This window comes from Cyprinodon tularosa, unplaced genomic scaffold (genome assembly GCF_016077235.1).
Source record: "Cyprinodon tularosa strain WSP-4 unplaced genomic scaffold, ASM1607723v1 ctg90, whole genome shotgun sequence".
Lineage (NCBI taxonomy): Eukaryota > Metazoa > Chordata > Actinopteri > Cyprinodontiformes > Cyprinodontidae > Cyprinodon > Cyprinodon tularosa.
In genome coordinates this window covers 1428251-1437815 of record NW_024039674.1, presented here as the reverse complement: position 1 = coordinate 1437815, position 9565 = coordinate 1428251, and the positions used below count along the sequence as shown (strand labels likewise).

Sequence of the window (9565 nt, the reverse complement as noted above, 5' to 3'; positions counted from 1 at the left end):
GGAAAAAAAGGAGAAGGACTTACTTTGTGGAAATAAAAAGCGCCATGGGTCAACACCTCCTATCTGATCCATAAAAACTGATAATAGTTTTGCCTTTTTGGAGATGTTTGCAGTTTTAGAGCTGGAGCGGTCAAGTATTGGATTCATCACACAGTTTAAGTCTCCGCCAAAAATCATCTGTTTTGAGTTCAGATCTGGGATTAGTGATATAATTTTGACTATAAAAGTCTCATCATCCCAATTTGGGGCATAAATATTTACTAGGACCACCGGCTTGTGATAGAGGAGCCCTGAAACCATTACAAATCTTCCCTGTGGATCAGAGATAACAGCAGTCGCATTAAACTGAATTTTTTTATTGATTAATATAGCTGTTCCGCGAGTTTTGGAGTTAAGATTGGAATGGAACACATTGCCCACCCATCTCTTTTTAAGTCTAACTTGATCTTTTAGTAATAGGTGGGTTTCCTGTAAAAATGCAATATCGCATTCTAAATACTTTAGATGGTTAAATATCCTGGCTCTCTTAACAGGCCCATTCAAACCCCTCACATTCCAACTAACGAATCGTATGGAAGCCAGTTCTGTATTGATACTATTTACCATGTTTAACTAGAGTTGATATGAGATGGAACAGAAATATGAAATGGAGAGAGAAAAAAGAAGAAAATAAACAAATAAATGAATAAATAAGAGAGAGAAAAAGGAAAAAAACAAAAACAAACAAAAAAAAACAAAACAATGTACAGTTAAGCTATCTTTATCACTCAAGCTAGTAGAAAAAAGTATATGTTGCAAACATTCAGTGGTGTCCCTTTCCCCAGCCCTCCCCACAAACAAACACGAAACTAAAACTAAGCCTATACTTGTAGCTCTCTCTGAGGCAAGCTGCAGGCTAAACACTAAATAAAAAAACTTCCAGAAGCACATTTTCTCAATACTCTGGAAGGCTCCCAGTCAACAGTAAGCTGGACTCTCTTAACCTCAAAATTGAAACAAACCATGAAGGGGAAGGAAAAAAAAAAAAAAAAAAAAAAAAGAGACTGATGGTTAGACATCAGGATAATCAACAAACAAATAGGCACATATATAAGAATATATATAACCTCAAACCTCGGGTCCATGAGCCGCAGGTTGACATCGCATGTCATGGAGAGTTATTCCGAGTTACCGAACCTCCGATCATAGAACTTCTGAGCTTCCTCAGGTGAGCCGAAGGTGAACACGTCGTTTCCGCACGTCACTCGCGGCCGGGTAGAGCAGTTGGAATCTGATGTTCTTCTGATACAGGGCCTGCTTGACGCCGTTAAACGCGGCTCTCTTTTTAGCGAGCGTTGCACTGACATCCTGATAAATCCTTATTGTGGTGCCTCGGTATTTGAGCTCATGATTCCTGGCCCAACGCAGCGCAGCTTCTTTCTGTTGGAATCTGGAGAAGCAGACCAGGAACGCTCGAGGGGAAGATCTCTGGCCGGCTCTGGAGGTCGGGGTACGGTGGGCTCTCTCCAGCTCAGGCGGTTTAGAAAAAACATCAGGACCCATAACTTCCATCAAGACGTCCGACATGTACTTTAAGGGATCTTTGCCGTCTTCACTGCCCTCAGGAATATTTAATATGCGGAGGTTAGATCTCCGTGAGCGGTTCTCGAGTTCATCGCACCGGTCCAGCAGCGACTGGGTCTGGCTCTGGAGCATTTTGATGGTAGACTCGGCCGCTGTTACCCGCTCGAAGTTATCACCTGCCACCGACTCAACGGCGGTGAGACGGTTCTGGAATGTGGTCACTGTTGTCTGTAGGGAGTCAAGTGAAGCTTGTAGCGGTCTAATGGCGTCTTGAATAAGAGTAGAAACATCTTCTTTAAGTGATGTTCGCTGTTTAGCGAATTCCGCCGCCAGTTGGTCCATGGCCACCACCGTTGCCGCAGGTTTGTCGGGTGATACAGGGTCCTCTGTTGTTGTTGGAAGGTTGCTAGCTGCAAAGGCTGCTAGCTTGCCCGCCGCACGTGTAGCTGGAGTCTGTAAGTTAGCTGATTTCGCGTTTTTGGACATGTTAGTCACTGAAAAAACTATTAAATCAACTTTAGCAGTTAATATTGTGTCAAAGTTCGTGCAGAAAGTTTGTTCCAAGGGAGCATAACAAAGTGGGCTGGGAGCCTTCGCGTGTGCGTCCTCTCCCTACATGTCCCCAAATATGTTTTTTACATCAAAACTGGGGGTTTGGTAAAACTACAAGGTCATGTAGCAGCTGGACCCGCCGGTGGGTCCGTAGGGTTCAAGGGGTTAATGCTCCTAGGAAGATGGGCCTCCTTGTCCTGTAAAAATGCAGCAAACGGAAGGTTGCTGAGTGCGAGCCACAGGAAAAGAATCCTGGATAGGGGCTCTAAACGTTTTCAGAAAAACTTTAGTGGAAGTCAGGGTGCATCGGATTTAAGCCTGTTTGTTGTTCCATTGGTGTAGTTATGTGACTGTTTAATGTGTTACACAGATCATGACGAAGAACCTGCTGAGACACCATCATCTAGTCTTGGATGTAGTAAGTTTAAGAACAAACCGAACAGTATTTGGATTGGTAGTATTAGTATTTGAATTAGATCTAACAGATATGCCTGTCTAACTGCATATTGTGTTACTGATTGCAATTCAACAGGTTCATCAGTGAATAAATCACAGAGCAAAATGTCCTGCAGTGAGGCAGATTCATCTTCAGAACATAGTAACCATGTGTATTGCAGAAATTTAAATTATCTGTGTGTAGAGATTAGTCTTTTTTAATGTTGCATCAACATTTACAATCCAACAGGCCCTGTCCTTCCAACAGTGCCAAAGAAATACAGGTGCTGGTCATAAAATTAGAATATCATGAAAAAGTAGATTGATTTCAGTGATTCCATTTAAAAAGTGAAACTTGTATATTATATTCATACATTACATACAAACTCATATATTTCAGATGTTTATTTTGTTTAATTTTGATGATTACAAATGACAACAAATGAAAATCTCAAATTCATCATATCAGAAAATTAGAATATTACTGAAGACCAATAAAAACAAAGGATTTATAGAAATGTTGGCCAACTGAGAAGTATGAACATGAAAAGTATGAGCATGTACAGCACTCAGTATTTAGTTGGGCCTCCTTTGGCCTGTATTACTGCAGCAATGCGGCGTGGCATGGAGTCGATCAGTCTGTGGCACTGCTCAGGTGTTATGATAGCCCAGGTTGCTCTAATAGTGGCTTTTAGCTCTTCTGAATTGTTGGGTCTGGTGTATTGCATCTTCTTCTTCACAATACCCCATAGATTTTCTATGGGGTTAAGGTCAGGAGAGTTTGCTGGCCAATTAAGAACAGGGATACCATGGTCCTTCAACCAGGTACTGGTAGCTTTGGCACTGTGTGCAGGTGCCAAGTCCTGTTGGAAAATGAAATCTGCATCTCCAAAAAGTTGGTCAGCTGCAGGAAGCATGAAGTGCTCTAAAACTTCCTGGTATGTGGCTGCGTTGACCCTGGACCTCAGAAAACACAATGGACCAACACCAGCAGATGACATGGCACCCCAAACCATCACTGACTGTGGAAACTTTACACTGGACTTCAAGCAACGTGGATGAAGTGCCTCTCTTCTTTTCCTCCAGACTCTGGGACCTTGATTTCCAAAGGAAATGCAAAATTTACTTTCATCAGAGAACATGACTTTGGACCACTCACCAGCAGTCCAGTCCTGTTTCTCTTTAGACGCTTCTGACGCTGTCTGTGGTTCAAGAGTGGCTTGACACAAGGAATGCGACAGCAGAAACCCATGTCTTTCATACGTCTGTGTGTGGTGGTTCTTGAAGCACTCACTCCAGCTGCAGTCCACTCTTTGTGAATCTCCCCCACATTTTTGAATGGGTTTTGTTTCACAATCCTCTCCAGGGTGCGGTTATCTCTCTTGCTTGTACACTTTTTTCGACCACATCTTTTCCTTCCCTTCGCCTCTCTATTAATGTGCTTGGACACTGAGCTCTGTGAACAGCCAGCCTCTTTAGCGATGACCTTTTGTGTCTTGCCCTCCTTGTGCAAGGTGTCGATGGTCGTCTTTTGGACAACTGTCAAGTCAGCAGTCTTCCCCATGATTGTGTAGCCTATAGAACTAGACTGAAAGACCATTTAAAGGCTTTTGCAGGTGGTTTGAGTTAATTAGCTAATTAGAGTGTGGCACCAGGGGCCATCAATTTTGAACCTTTTCACAATATTCTAATTTTCTGATATGATGAATTTGAGATTTTCATTTGTTGTCATTTGTAATCATCAAAATTAAACAAAATAAACATCTGAAATATATGAGTTTGTATGTAATGTATGAATATAATATACAAGTTTCACTTTTTAAATGGAATTACTGAAATCAATCTACTTTTTCATGATATTCTAATTTTATGACCAGCACCTGTATAACAGATCTATGTTCAGCCTCATGGAGAATCAGGAATCTGGCCAGCAGGAAACCCTGGAAACGCCAGTAAAGTCTACATCCACCCCACTATTGCCCAAGAGATCCCGGTCCAGCTATGAGGGATCTTCCCAACAGGAAACCATGACACATGAAACACCAACTCATCACAACAGGTCCAGATCCACATCAGTGCATCATTCCACCCATCGGTAGGGCTCCGCAATTAATTGTAAACATTTTTAAAAATATTAACATTTCTTTTTTTTTCAAAAATCATTAAATAAAAATTGTAACTGTTACAAATGTTCTTTCAAAGAATGAATAATAAATCGCGTAAAATTGTGATTTCAATACTAATCAAAGTAATTATTTATGTCATATTTTTATACTCCCAGCCACCAGAGATCTCCCCAGGAAAGAACCTCACCAATGTGCCGCAGTAGTTCCAGATCTGTCAAGTCAACACTACAGATCTAGGGACAGCCACCAGAGATCTCCCCAGGAAAGAACCATGGAAACCCCAGTGCATCAGAGAAGGTCCAGATCTTCCTCAATGCATCATTCTACCCATCGGTAGGACTCTGCAATTCATTTGATTTTATTTGTAATTCTGGTTGTATTGGTACACTCTAAACATTTTTGAAAACATTATTCTTACAAATATTATATTAAAAGCTACGTGATCATTTTTCAGAAAGAAATGGAACCCTTTCTCAAACATTGTTGTGAAATTCAAAATCTTCAAAGAAGAATCTTAAAAGAAATGCCACTGATGAAGAATATAATTGCACAATTGGAGGTCTTGCAAGAAAAGAACTGTGGAAACACCAATGCATCATAACAGGTCCAGATCCACGTCAAGGCGAAGCCAGAAATCCAACTTCAGATCTCAAGAGTTGGCATCCTCCCATGAGGGCAAAAATGCTTTCCCAATGGAACCAAAGAGTAAGTGTGTTCTAAAAACAAGTCACAACCCGTTAATACCTTATTGTACAGACTATTAAGTGATATTTCTGTCTTTTGTTTTACATTGAGAGTTCCAAAGGAGAGTGCTTTTTTTGCTGGCGGACATTAGAGCAAAACTCTCTGAAGCTGGCCTGCGATCGCTGCCCCTGGACTCAGTGTTTCATCTGGAAGTCATAGACTCCATGGATGACCTCAAAGACCTTAATGAAAAGCTGAAATTTGATGAAAAGAAAAGAAAACTGGTGGTAAGTTGACGGGGAAAAATCCAAACCATTCCAATTCAGGATTGTTTTTCAGCGTAACAGTAGATGGCACATGCTCATTTTTTGGTGTGTCAGGAGGTTGGTGCTCACACTGATGTCGTTCTGTACCCTGGGGACATACGATAGTTTTTACCGGAGATAACTCTGCAATTTGTTTTGTGTGTGTGCACCTTTAGAAAAAAGTAACAGGGCTGAGTCACAAAAAAATCTGTGTTTAACATTGTTTTGATGTTACAAATCCACACTACATTTCATACCCTAAAAATACCCCCGTAAGTGTGTATTTATACATAATGTAAGCAAAATTATTTCTTTAGACAGGACAAATGGTGAAGATTGGTGGAGCCAGCCTTCGGGAAAATGTGAGCAACATCATGAGAAGGTTAGTCTCCCTCCCCCCATGTAAAACCATATTTTAACCTACAGGCAAATTTGAAAAAAAATTCTTCAAAGTAGGCAGGGATACACAAGAGGGGACGTGTTCAGTTTGGAGGAAAAGGAGCCGTAAGCTTGATTTGTCATATTGAATCATGGAGAGTCCGCAGTGAGCAGAGTATATGCTGGTAGTTACGACACGGTTTGGTCTTTTAAGGTGGAAGATTTTCACCCACTTCATGTTGAGGGAGTCATTGTGACACACAGAGGGTCAGTCTTATCAGTTGGAGCTGCTGGTTCAAGGTGCTGACTCAGTGAAGCCCGAATCTGGCGCTGCCAATGGAGGAGAGGCTTAGTCCAGTTACATATCATCATCCCACTTTGTAATCCAGGCCGGATCAAAGGGAAGTTTGCGCATCAGGATTCAATTATAATGTGGACACGTAACACGGTTATTCTAGAAAGGGAATTTCACAGCAACCGCGATGAAGTTAGTTCTAGGATGGACAGCTGATATCCGCCCTCTGTGACGTCTCCCTCCTGTTCTAGCCGATACAAGGAGGCTGATGTGGGACCAAATTGAATTATTAAAGAGGAATTATAAATTGTATGTATCAATCCACCATTAAATGCTGCAAATGTATTTTCAAATCCTATTTATAAATGGAGGTTTTAAAACAATTCATAAATTGTAAAAGATAATTTCTTATTCCACTTCCATTATTTTTTCACCTTGCATTTTCAAATCCTTTTTTCAATTTGCATTTACTTTTTACTTTACCTTTTGCGTTTAGCTTTCCATGACATTTCTGGTTTCAGAGCTCACTGAAAACCAGCTAAACCAATCAGTTACTCCACCAGCCCTCTCATTGGTGTCACTGTCTAACCAATGTGTTTTTTGTGTTTTTAGATTGCCATCTTTTAGATAGACACATTTATGTATTTTCCGCATATATTGTTAAAACAGTTTGGTGTCCCTGTCATGTTGTGAGTCTGTTTTTAAAAAAAGTTAACTATTTTTCATAAAAATGTCAAAAGTCACATTCTTTTCATTCCTACTTTAGTGGCCCCAATAGACTGAAGTTCAGTTTGTCCTAAGAATTACATAGCAGAGTTCAACTTTAAAATTTGACTAACACTTTGGCTGCAAATTTTGTGGAAGGACCCGTATTTGTCCAATGTACCTTGACCTGACCTTGATTTAATTTTGTATGTGTTTGACAGAGTCCTTACAAATAAGCTTATGTCTGGACTTAACATGGATGGTGGCGGTGGAAAAGGAGCCTTTCGAAGAATGACCCTTTGCAAGGTCATGATAGGTAAGTAGAATTTCAGTTTTGGCTCTGTCACCTATCTAGACTGACCTGCCTATTGCCTATATAAGAGGTACCCAAGTGCAGTCCTCAAAAGCTACCATCCTGCAACTTTTAGATGTGTCCCTACTTTAACATACATGACTCATAAGGCTGAATTCCCTCACTAGCTCTGCAGAGGCCTTCTAACGAGCAAATCATTTGATCCAGGGGTGGTAGAGGAGGAACGTATCTAAACATTGCAGGTTGGTAGCTCTCAAGGACTGTACTTGGGGAAACTCTGGCCTAACCTGGCCAGCCAGACTAACTTGCCGTATACACAGCGGATCAGTCTGGTAACCCCAGGGTTCCACTGAAAGCGGAGCGTCTGCTGAGCATCTGCGTCGCGGTTTCTGCCCGGCACTCTATTCCACCAGGAGTGTTTCAGAGTGGACCGGCTCGGCGCTCCGATCACGTTGTGACCCAACAGTAGTAAACTTGTAGGCTTTAAATAGAACAATAAAGTGATTATTTGGCCAGTGCTACCTGCGTTTTGCATCCGCGTTCTTTATCTGCTCTTTTTCTTTTCTTGCGTTGTCCTTAGCTATAAAAGGGATGCGTCGTATCATATAAAAAAGTGGATTCTCCTCTTCCAGTATAAACATCTCGTCATCCATGGTGTTAAATATCAATGAGATTCTCCTGTGTCTTGGTGCTGGAGCCTCAGGTTATGTTGTTTTGACGCAGGACTAACAACAGCATTATTAGAACCAGATTTGATGCAAAAAACTCCAAGCAGCATGCTCTTTTTTTCAATTTGAGCAAACTGCCCAATTAACCATTTTTGCTGCTTTTATCTAAAAAAGTGTAAATGTAAGATAAACGTTCTACTCACTTGTACTTTCTTAATCTTCCAAGGCACAAAGCAACAACAACAACAAAAAAAAAAAATATATATATATATATATATCCATCCATTTTCTTACACCCTTATCCCTCAGTGGGGTCGGGAGGTGCTGGTGCCTATCTCCAGCCATGTTCCGGGTGAATGTATATGTATGTATATGTGTATGTATATATATATATATATATATATATATATATATATATATATATATATATATATATATAGAGAGAGAGATAGATTTTAATCTTCAAAGAAACAATTCAGGACACACCCCTCCCCTCACATTTATGTGGAGGCTGTGTGCAGTGTCATATGTTCATAGATCTCTGTGCATGTGTGTATTTATGTTTTCTTTGCACCCTCTCCCACACCAACACACAAATGGGAGTCACAAGAGGAACTGACAAGTCCTTCCTTAGGTGGGGCGCTCCTCCATGTTGATCTTATACTCAAAACTTGTACAATTTGCTTTTTTTTATCTTTTCAGATTCCATTCAGCTATCACAGCCTGGAGCCAGTGAAGCTGACATTGTTTCCCGGATGGCGGCCTATTTGCGTTCAGCGCCAGACAGGAAAGGTGGTGGTGGTCGCAAGACTGCTGCAGCTCAAAATGTTTAATGACTGCAAAATCTATAAAGTATTTCACTTTAGTTCATTGCTGTTGTTTGTGTACAATTTATAGTTCACATATTTGTAGTCAGTTGCCTGTTAAACTACACAGCTGTTGAAATCAATGTTTTGGAATGTTTTAGAATAAAAATGTTTTGTTATACTTGTATGTTTGATCTTTGAGAGAATGCCATGGGGGAATTTTTGTAGAAAAATAGCAATTGTAGAACATCAACTTAGTTTAGATGATCCAAAAATGATTAATATTAGAACTATTGACAATATACTTTACAGAATTGCTATTTTAAAGGCCATGCATGAAACACTGCAGAACTGCAATACAGCTGTCTTGTATTTCAAACAGAATTGGGTTTGTTTAGGCCATTTCCTTCTCAAAGGAACTTTTTTTTTAAAATCCTAATGAAGGTCCCGCGAGACCGCACATTTCTCTAAGTAAATGAAGCCAAGTCTGTTTGCAATACAAAACGTTGCAGAATCTTTCCGTCTGTGCATATTTTTAAATGTTTTTATTTGCAAATGTTTGACATAAAAACAATGTCAAAATAACATCAATATCATTATTTGAGTGAAATTTTACAAAAGCTTGACATTGAAGTAATGTCAAAATGACATAAATAAAATCATTATTTGACATACATAAAATTGATGTCAAAGGACTGATGTCAATTTGATTTACGTTTTTTGACCAAATTTTGA

At 40.1% G+C, this 9565-nt stretch overlaps 1 long non-coding RNA gene across 1 annotated transcript; it reads left to right on the top strand.

Moving 5' to 3' along the window:
• Positions 1-7523: 7523 nt before the first annotated feature.
• LOC119775938 lies at positions 7524-9011 on the top strand. Its single transcript, XR_005279716.1, has 2 exons — positions 7524-7598; positions 8727-9011. It is a non-coding gene; the product is annotated as an uncharacterized LOC119775938 (long non-coding RNA).
• Positions 9012-9565: the final 554 nt, after the last annotated feature.